Source organism: Trichechus manatus, unplaced genomic scaffold, assembly GCF_000243295.1.
Source record: "Trichechus manatus latirostris isolate Lorelei unplaced genomic scaffold, TriManLat1.0 scaffold00265, whole genome shotgun sequence".
Taxonomy (NCBI): Eukaryota; Metazoa; Chordata; class Mammalia; order Sirenia; family Trichechidae; genus Trichechus; species Trichechus manatus.
Window position 1 is genome coordinate 879,470 of NW_004444201.1, and position 11,242 is coordinate 890,711.

Consider the following 11,242-nt stretch of genomic DNA (forward strand, 5'->3'; position numbering starts at 1 on the left):
TACTCCAACAAATTTGAAAACCTAGAGGAAATGGATAAATTTCTAGAAACACACGGCCTACCCAAACTACAACAAAGTGATGTTGAAAATCTAAAAATCAAACACTTATGCTCACCAAAAGACTTCATCAAAAGAGTAAAAGATTACCTATAGACTGGGAAAAAAATTTTAGCTACAACATATCTGACAAGGGTCTGATCTCTAAAATCTATAAGACACTGCAACACCTCAACAACAAAAAGACAAATATTCCAATTAAAAAATGGGCAAAGGATATGAACAGCCACTTCACCAAAGAAGACATTCAGGTGGCTAACAGATACATGAGGAAATGCTCACGATAATTAGCCATTAGAGAAATGCAAATTGATACTACCATGAGATACCATCTCACCCCAACAAGGATGGCACTAATCCAAAAAACAAAACAATAAATGTTGGAGAGGATGTGGAGAGACTGGGACACTTATGCTCTGCTGGTGGGAATGTAAAATTTTACAACCACTTTGGAAATTGATTTGATGCTTCCTTAAAAATCTAGAAATAGAAGTAGCATACCACCCAGCAATTCCACTGCTTGCAATATATTCTAGAGAAATAAGATCCGTCACAGGAATAGATATATGCACCCCCATGTTCATTGCAGCACTGTTCACAATAGCAAAAAGATGGAAACAACCTAGGTGCTCATCAACAGACGAATGGATAAACAAATTATGGTATAGCCACCTAGTGGAATACTGCGCAATGATAAAGAACAATGAAGAATCCGCAAAACATCTCACAACATGGATGAATCTGGAGGGCATTATGCTAAGTGAAATTAGTCAGTCGCAAAAGGGCAAATATTGTATGAGACCACTGTTATAAGAACTCAAGAAAAGGTTTAAAAACAGAAGATAACATTCTTTGATGGTTACGAGGGTGGAGAGGGAAAGGGGAAATCACTAGATAGTAGAGAAGAATCATCTTGGGTGAAGGGAAGGACAACACACAATATAGGGGAAGTCAGCACAACTAGATTAAACCAAAAGCTAAGAAGTTTCCTGAACACAACCAAATACTTTGAGGGACAGAGTACCTGGGGCTGGGGTCTAGGGATCCTGGTTTTGGGGGACATCTACGTCAACTGGCATAACAAAGTTTATTGAGAAAATGTTCTGCATCCCACTTTGGTGAGTGGTGTCTGGGGCCTTAAAAGCTTGCAAACGGCCATGTAAGATGCGTCAATTAGTCCCAACCCACTCAGAGCAAAGGAGAATGAACAACACCAAAGACACAGGAAAGTATTAACCCAAGAGACAAAAAGCGTCACATAAACCAGAGACTCCATCAGCCTGAGACCAGAAGAACTAGATGGTGCCTGGCTACCACCAACGACCGCTCTGGCAGGGAACATAACAGGCAGTCCCCGTCTGAGCGGGAGAAAAGTGTGGAACAGAGCTCAAACTCACATAAAAAGACCAGACTTAATGGTCTGACTGGGACTGGAGGAACCCCTGAGGCCATGGCCCCCAGCCGCTATGTTAACCCAGTACTAAAATCATTCCCAAAGACCACTCTTCAGACAAAGATTAGACTGGAGTATAAAACATAAAATAATACCCGTGAAGAGTATGCTTCTTAGTTCAAGCAGATACACAAGACCAAATGGGTGGCTCTCCGGAAGCAGGTTGAGAAGGCAGGAAGGGACAGGAGCTGGTTGGATGGACACGGGAAACCAGTGGTGGAAAGGGGGAGTGTGCTGTCACATTGTAGGCACTGCAGCTTGTGTCACATGACAATATGTACATAAAAATTTTATATGAGAGATGAACTGCAGCTGTAAACTTTCATCTAAAGTATAATAAAAAAAGAAAGAAAAAAGCAGCATGTCTTCTCTAGAGAAGCAAAACTAGTGAAGCACGTATATGTATATACATACAGAGAAAGAGACAGAGATTTATATCAAGGAAACGGCTCACATGGTTGTAGAGGCTAGGAAGTCCCTAATCCATGGGTCAGGCTGGAGACTTCTCCTGACTCACACAGCTGCAGGGCTGACAAACCCAAGATCGGCCAGTCAGATGACAGGCCTCTGGCTCACAGGCTGCTGAGGCTGATGAATCCCAAGATTGGCAGGTAAGTTTCTAGGTCAAGTCCCAAGAACTGGAAGTCAGATGCAGGATCCAGAGAAAGCAAAAGGCAGTGAGCTTTGCCAGAAAAGTCTGCATATATTGGATGCAGGCCACACCCCCAAGGAAAGTCCCTTTCAATTGACTGGCTGCTCGTATCAGATCTCATCATGAAAGTGATTACAACAGGGTACATAGCTGCCAAACTACATCATAACTGCAAACCACTGAGAATCATGGCCCAGCCAAGTTGACACATAACCCTAACCATCACACGGCATGAGAGATGCAGCTCCTCGTGTACAAAGAATCCTCAATAACATTAACAGCAAATTTTTCATCAGAGACCATGGAGGCTAGAAGACAGGGGGATGTCATATTTAAAGTGCTGAAAAAAGAAAAAACTGTCAAACAAGAATTTTTCATGCAGTAAAGAATTTTTCTAAAATAAAGGAGAAATTATCCAGATAAAAAAGAATTTGTTACTACGAGACCTGTTCTACAAGAAATACTAATGAGAGTACTTCAGGCTAAAATAAAAGGACACTAAACAGTAACTTGAATTCATATGAAAAAAATAAAGTGGAACAGCAGTAAAGGTAACTACATAGGAAAATACAAAGACAATAAAAATGTGTTTTATGTTTGTAATTCTTTTTCCCCTTAAATGATTTAAAAGACAACTGCACAAATAAATAATTATAAATACGTGTTGATGAGCACATAATGTATAAAGATGTAAATATTATGACAATGACAACATAAAGGAGGGAGGAGGAAATGAGGCTATATAGAAACAAAGTTTTTGTATACTATTGAAATTAAATTGGTATTAATCCAAATCAGATTGATATAAATTAAGATATTAATTTTAATCCCAGGGAATTAATTCACTAAGAAAATAACACAAAAAATGCTTAGTAACAGAAATTATAAGGGAGATAAAATGTATGCTAGAAAATATCTATTTAATACAAAAGAAATCAATAATGGAGGAATACAGGAATAAAAATGACATAAGACATGAAGAACAAATAGCAACATGGCAGACATAAATCTTAACTCACAGAAATTACATCAAATGTAAATGAATTAAAACAATCAAATTAAAAGGTAGGGATTGGCAGAATGGATTAAAAAACAGGATCCAACTATATGCTGTCTACAAGAAATACTTGACTGAAAGATGCAAAATGATACACCATGCAAACAGTAACCAAAAGAGAGATGGGTAGCTATACTAAAATCAGACAAAAGACAAAATAGACTTTAAAATTGTTAATAGAGACAAAGAAAGACATAATGATAAAAGACTCAATCTATCAAGAAGATATAACAAGTATAAATATATATGCATCTAACAACAAAAATCCCCAAAAAACATGAAGCAAAAACTGACAGAATTGAGGGGAGAAAGAGGCAATTCAACAATAATAGTTGGAGACTTCAATAACGCATTTTCAATATGGATAAAACCAACTAGGCAGGAGATCAACGATGAAGTAGAAGGTTTGAATAACAGTATAAACCAACTAAACCCGACAGATATCTATAGAACTATCTACCCAATAACAGGAGAATATACATTCTTCTCAAGCACACATGAGACACATTCTTCAGGTTATATAATATGCTAGATCATAAAACAAACCTTGATAAATTTAAAAGGATTAAAATCATAGAAATTATCTTCTCTGACCACAATAGAATAAAACTATAAATCAAAAAGAGAAAGAAAATTTGGGAAACTCACAAAAATTGGAAATTAAACACATTCCTACATAAACAATGGGTCAACAAAGAAATCAAGATGAAAATTAGAAAATACTTTGTGATGAAGAAAATGAAGACTCAACACATCAAAACTTTAAGGGATAGAGCTAAAGCAGTTCTTAGAGGGAAATTACAGTTGTAAATGTCTATATTAAAAAAGAAGATTCAATAACCTAGCCTTCCACTAGAAGAAACTAGGAAAAGAGGAGCAAAATAATCCAAAGCAAACAAAAAGAAGGAAATAGGATAGATGAGAGTGGAAATAAATGAAATAGAGAATATTCAACTAAGAAAATGAACAAAACCAAAAGTTTGTTCTTTGAAAAGATCAACAAAATTGACGAACTTCTAGCCATACTGAAAAAGAAAAAAAGATAGAAGATTGGAATTAGTAAAGTGAGGAATGAAATATGGGGCATTACTACTGACCTTACAGAAACAACAAATTAGATAACCTTGAGGAAATGTACAAATTCATAGAGAGACATGAACTACCAAAACTGACTCAGGAAGAAATAAAAAATCTGAATAGAGCTGTAACAAACATTAAATTAGTAATAAAAAACCTTTCACAAAGAAATGCCAAGGACCACATGGCTTCACTGGTGAACTCTACCAAACAGTTAAAGAAGAATTAACAGTAATCTTTTGCAAATTCTTAAGAGAAAGAAGAAGATGACGATGACGACTGATGACCAGGGAACACTAACCAAATCATTCTATGAGGCCTATATTACCCTACTACCAAAATGGAAGACATCACAAGAAAAAAAAACATAGACCAATATCCCTTATCCTCAGCAAAATACTAGAAAACTGAACCCCAAAGCATATTAAAAGGATTATACACCATAATTATCTTAGTTATCTGGTGATGGTATAACAGAAATACCACAAATGGATGGCTTTAACAAACTGAAATTTATTTTCTTACAGTTTAGGAGTATAGAAGTCCAAATTCAGGGTGCCAACAACATCATACTTAATGGTAAAAAACTGCAAGTTTCCTCCTAACTGGAGGTTCTAGTCAGGGCAATTAGCCAAGACAAAGAAAGAAAAGGCACTGAGATTGGAAAAGAAGAAGTAAAATTATCTCTATTTGCAGATGAGCTGATCTTGTATATAGAAATTCCTAAAGAATAAAAAGAAAAACCTATTAGAGCTAATAATAAGTGTAGCAAGGCTGCAGTATATTAGATCTCTATAAAAAAATCATTTGTAATTCTATACATTAGCAATGAACAATCTCAAAATGAAATTAAGAAAACAATTTCATTTACAATAGCATCAAAAATAATAGAACACTTAGAAATAAATTTAACAAAAGAAGCACAAGACTTGTACACTGAAAACTACAAGCCATAATTGGAATAAATTAATGAAGAACTAAATAAATGAAAGGATAGCCTATGTGTATGGGTTGGAAGATTTAATATTAGGATGGTAATACTCCCCAGATTAATCTACAGATTCAACACAATCCCTATCAAAATTCTAGCTGCTTTTTTTTTTTTTTGGCAGAAATTGATAAGCTGCTCTTAAAATTCATATGTAAATACAAGAGATCTAGAATATCCCAAACAATTTTGAACAAGAAGAGTAATTTTGGATGACTCGTTTTAAAATTTACTACAAAGATACGGTAGTCAAGATGCTGTCATGCTAGCATATGGATAGATATACAGACTAATGGAATAGAATTGACAGCCCAGAAATAAATCCATATGGTCAGTTGATTTTCAACAGGTGTGCCAAGACAATTCAGTGGGGGAAAGAATAGTCTTTTCAACAAATGGTGCTCGTAAAACTGTATATTCACATGGAAAAGAATGAAGTTGGACCCCTATCTCACACAATATACAAAAATTAACTCCAAATGGATCAAATACCTAAATGTAAGAGCTAAAACTAAAATCTTTAGAAGAAAACATAGGTGTTAATCTTTGTGTACTTGGATTAGGCAATGGTTTCTTAGATATAATACCAAAAGCATAAGCAACAAAAGAAAAAATAAATAGACTGGACTTCAAAGGGCACTATTAAGAAATTGAAAAGACAACCCCTGGAATGGAGAAGATATTTGCATATCACATACATGATAAAGGTCTAGTATCCATAATATGTAAATAACTCTTACAATTCAATAATAAAAAGACAACCCAATTTAAAACAATGGGAAAATAATCTGAATAGACATTTCTCTAAAGAAGATATACAATAAACACATGAAAAGTTGACCAACATGATTAGTTATTGTTGCTGTTAGTTGCCGTCAAGTGTATTCCAACTCATGGTAACCTCGCGTATGCAGAGTCAAACTGCTCCATAGGGTTTTCAAGACTGTGACTTTTCAGAAACATATCACCAGGCCTGTCTTCCAAGGCACCTCTGGGTGAGTTCAAACCACCAACCTTCCAGCTAGTAGTGGAGCGCTTAACTGTACCACCGAGGGATTCCTCATTAGCTATTAGGGAGATGCAAATCAAAACCACAAAGGGATATCACCTCACACTGACTACGATGGCTTTAGTAGAAAGATGGACAATAACAAATGTTAGTGAGGATGCTGAGAAATTGGAACTCTATACATTGCTGATGGGAATGTAAAATTGTGCAGCTGCTGTAGAAAACAATCTGGCACTTCCTCAAAAAGTTAAGCATAGAATTACCATATTACCCAGTAATTTTACTTTAGATATATAGCCAAGATATTTAAAAGCATACGTCCATGCAAAAACTTGTACATGGATGTTTGTAGCAGCATTATTCATAACAGCCACAAAGTAGAAAACGACCCAAATGTCCATCAACTGATGAACAGATAAACAAAGGAAATCAAGGACTATAACACAGCTTTAGGCCTGTGTCATGGATTTAATTGTGTCTCTCCAGAATATGTGTCAACTTTGCTACACCATGACTCCCAGTACTGTGTGGGTATCCTCCATTTTGTGGTCTGATGTAATTATCCTATGTGTTGTAAATCCTAACCTCTAGGATGTCAATGAGGTAGGAGTAGAGGTAGTTATGTTAATGAAGCAGAACACAATCTACAGGATTAGGCTGTATCTTGAGTCAATCTGTTTTGAGAAATAAATGAGAAAAGCAAGCAGAGAAGAGAGGGACCTCATTACCACCAAGCAAGAAGAGCCAGAAGTGGAGCATGTCCTTTGGACACAGGGTCCCTGCACTGAGAAGCTCCTAGACCAGGGGAAGACTGATGACAAGGACCTTCCCCTAGAGCCGACAGAGAGAAAAAGCCTTCCCCTGGAGCTAGCACCCTGAATTTGGGCTTTTAACCCTCTAAACTGTGGGAGAATTTCTGTTTGTTAAAGCCATCCACTTGTGGTATTTGTTATAGCAGCACGAGGTAACTAACACAGCCTGGAAAAGGAAACAAAACCCATTGATTTGCAAGAGCACTTTATGTCCAAAGAAGTTCTTCTGACTTTTAGTTCAAGACGGTAAACTGTGCACACGATTTGCTTCTCATTCTTCCCAAACCCCAGTGAAATAAAAGAGCACAGAGGAGGGAGCATGGAAGAGGCTGTCATGAGGCAGTGGTCCCTTACAGAAAAGTGGTGACATGTCCTGCCTCACCACATTGCTCTGACTGGGAATTCCATGTAGGGGAGAGGCCCTGTGGGAAACAGGCCTGACCCAATGACAGCAGAGAGAGCACTCCGTGGCCCCCAGACTTCCCTCCTTAATATGACTTTAAGGAGGCATAAGCAGGTATGAAGGAGTCCTGGTGGCACAGTCGTTAAGCGCTCAGCTGCCAACCAAAAGGTTGGCGGTTCAAACCCACCAGCGGTTCCACAATACAAAGATGTGGCAGTCTGCTTCTGTAAAGCTTTACAGCCTTGGAAACCCTATACAGGGTTGCCATGAGTCAGAATAGACTCAATGGCAATGGTTTTTTTAAAGCAGGCAGGAGAGAAGGATGAACAACAAGGAAGAAATAGAATAAATAACAAAGGGAAAAACTGACCTCAGAGGAAATATATACTTTAGGCAACAAAAAATCTTAAAAGAAGAAACAGTGGTAAAGAAAGCAAGAGAGACTCCGGAGAAGCTGTAACTATATAACAGAGCAGCATTCTACAGCAGAGAACCAACAAGACACCAGAAAAAAAAAAAAAAGCTGCAAGGAGGTGGAGCAAGATGGCAGCATAAGCAGTTATATACCCTGAGCTCCCAAAACTATTATAGAAAAAGAAAAAAAAAAAATCAAAGATTGAAAAAACAGAGAGCCTCAGAATTCCAGACATCCAATAAAGGAATGGAGGAACAAAGAGAACACTCAATCAATTGAAAGGTAAGATACTGACCATGGGAGAGCAGAGGTTTGCAGGACGTCTTCGCCCCTCTCTTCCCGAGCACAGCACAGCACAGCCATCTGGGGATGGGGGCAGCCAGTACAGAGTGCAGTGAGGCCTGGACTTTCCAGACAGGCCCCAGTGAAGGCAGCAGGGGCAGAGAAGCCTAAGAAAGCAAAACTAAGGGTGTCTTGCCACACTGCTAGATTGGTAAGGCAGGGTATGGCACACAGAGGGACCAGAGCTTACAAACAGCCAGGCCCCAGTGACGGTACCATGGGCAGAAAAGCCTCTGCACCCTGACAAACCATTTTGATTCTCCTGGAATCCAAATGTCTGAGTTCACGGAATTGTGGTGACCCACACAGGCCATCTGCCCTTAAGTGTCCTTTTGAACTTGGAGCCTCTAAGGAACTGTTTTCCTAGTCACCTTCAAGTCAAACAACAGCCTAGTAAGCAGCAGAGATCATTTCGCCTTTGGCATTGGGCTCTTTTAGAGAATTATCTATGTGCAGCCAGTTCCTAGGAGCAGGAATCCCAGTGTCTGACAGGAAAATGTATGGGCATGTCCTTAGTGACTGTTTCTCCAACCGCCTGGAACCCTGCACGTGTTCTGATGTTATCTCCTGAGAAATCAACATAGCAATGACTTATATAACCCGTTGTCACCATCCCCTCTTCAGTGTAGCTTTCCGAATACAGCCATGCACTGTGTAACGTCCGCTTGCGCAATATCCGACTGCATATAAGGTTATAACAGAGTTCAGAAACCCTGATCAGAGAACGGGAAGTAACGGATTTAGGCATGTTGCACTCAGCAATCACAATCCTCAAAAACAAAGAAAAATTCTCCAAGCTGGAAGGATCAGCTCCACTGAAAGCTACAAGGCTAATAAAAATGCCACAGGGACCTATATCAGATATGGAGAAATTGCTAATACGTGGATCGAGGACCAAACACAAAAGTGAACCCCTCTCAGCACGCTGACCATCACTGCTAAGGCATGAAGATTGTTCAAGGTGCTTAAAGAAAAAGGCAGGACCAGACTACAGATATTGAGTTTGGTGCTAGTTCCGGGTGGTTCAAGAGCTTCAAAGAACGTTTTCCGCTGCGTAATGTGAAAGTGCGTGGTGAGTCTGTAAGTGCTGACGTGAAGGCAGCAGAATTTGTTGAAACCTAAGATAACTAATTGTAGAGGGAGGTTATTTGCCCCAGCAAATTTTTAATATGGATGGAACCTTATTCTGGAAGCAAATGCCTAAAAGGACCTTCATTCATAATATGGTGTTCACACAATGTCCAAATCATATAACGTCCTATTTCACAGAACGCGTCATGGAATTAAGCAACACATGACTGTACTTTTCGGTTTTCACACTGCCCACTTGGAATCATTATCTACTCACAATAAGTATATGCTGTTACACTAATTTTTGGTGTTTCTTTATGCATTTAGGTTTTTGACAACCCAGACCTAGAAAAGATGCCTAGGCACACGGCAAATCTGGAGTTGTGTGAGTCCCAGGAGGAAGCAGAACCTAGCACACAGTGAGACCCTGCAAACAGTCAGGCCCTGGTGAAGGCACAGCAGGCACAGTAGCCTGAGAAGGGACCATCTTGGCACACCACAAACCTGGGGCCATGCGAGTCCTGGGAGAGAGCAAAGGACTCTTGTAGACATTTCACCAAGAAGGATATCCAAATGGTCAACAAACACATGAAAAGATGCTCAATGTCTTTAGCCATCAGAGAGAGGCAAATCAAAACCACAATGAGATATCACTTCACTCCCACTAGGATGGCTAAGATTAGAAAGAAAGAAAAAAGGAAAATAACAAATATTGGCAAGGATGTGGGCAAATTGGAATCCTGAACCACTGCTGGTGGGAATGCAAAATGGAACAGCCATTGTGGTAAACATTGTGGTGGCTCCTAAAACAATTACAAATAGAACTATCATATGACCCTGCAATTCCACTCTTAGGGATGTGCCCAAGGGACCGGAGGTCAACAACACGAACAGCCAGATACACCAGTGTTCACTATCCACAGTAGCCAAAAGGTGGAAACAACCTAAACGTCCATCAACGGATGAACAGATAAAATGTGGTACATACTTATAATGAAATACCACTCAGTCATAAAGAGAAATTAAGTTCTGACAGATGCTACAACATGGATGAACCTTGGAAACATTACGTTGAATGAAGTAAGTCAATCACAAAAGGATAAATATTGTATGATCTCATTCATATGAAATGACAAAGCGAGGCAATATATAGAAACCAAAGTCTATTAGTGGTCACCAGGGGCGGGAGAGGCAGAGAGGGAGCCATTGTTTGGGAAGTAGTAAATCTCTGTTTATGGGGAAGGGAAATCACCTTATGGTAGGGGTGATGACTGCATAACTAAGGTAATTGATATCACTGAGCTAAACACCTAAAGTTTAACTGGCCAAAGGTGTGATGTACAGGTAGTCCCCAACTTACGACATATTCAAATTACGTTGAACTGCACTTACGACCATTTGCTGTTTGTGTTTTTTTTGTATATCTTATCGTTAGTAATATGTACTGCATACAATGTTGCAGCGCGTAATTTTCTGATGTTATCATTCTCAGATGTTCACTTGCAGATGTTCAAAGATCGGATTTATAAAGATACTAGTAATAAAAGGCAATAATAATAAAAACTAAAAAAAAAGGGGTATTCAACTTATGTCAGAACTGACTTATGACAGTCGTCAGAACAGAACCCCATCGTAAGTCAGGGACTACCTGTATGTATTTCTACCAAAAAAAAAAAAAATGGGCAACCGCTGTTATTGCCTGTATACAACTAAGCACCTCATGAGATTTGTTTTCTCAGTTCAGAGGCTTAGGGTCATGGTTTCCCAGGACACTCCAGACAATTGGCCTAATATTAATTTTGGTTCTTTCTTCTACCTCTTAGTTCATTGTGTAGTGCCTGGGGTCTTAAAAGCTTGAGAGCGGCCATCCAAGGTACAACAATTGGTCTCTATTTGCTGGGAGGAT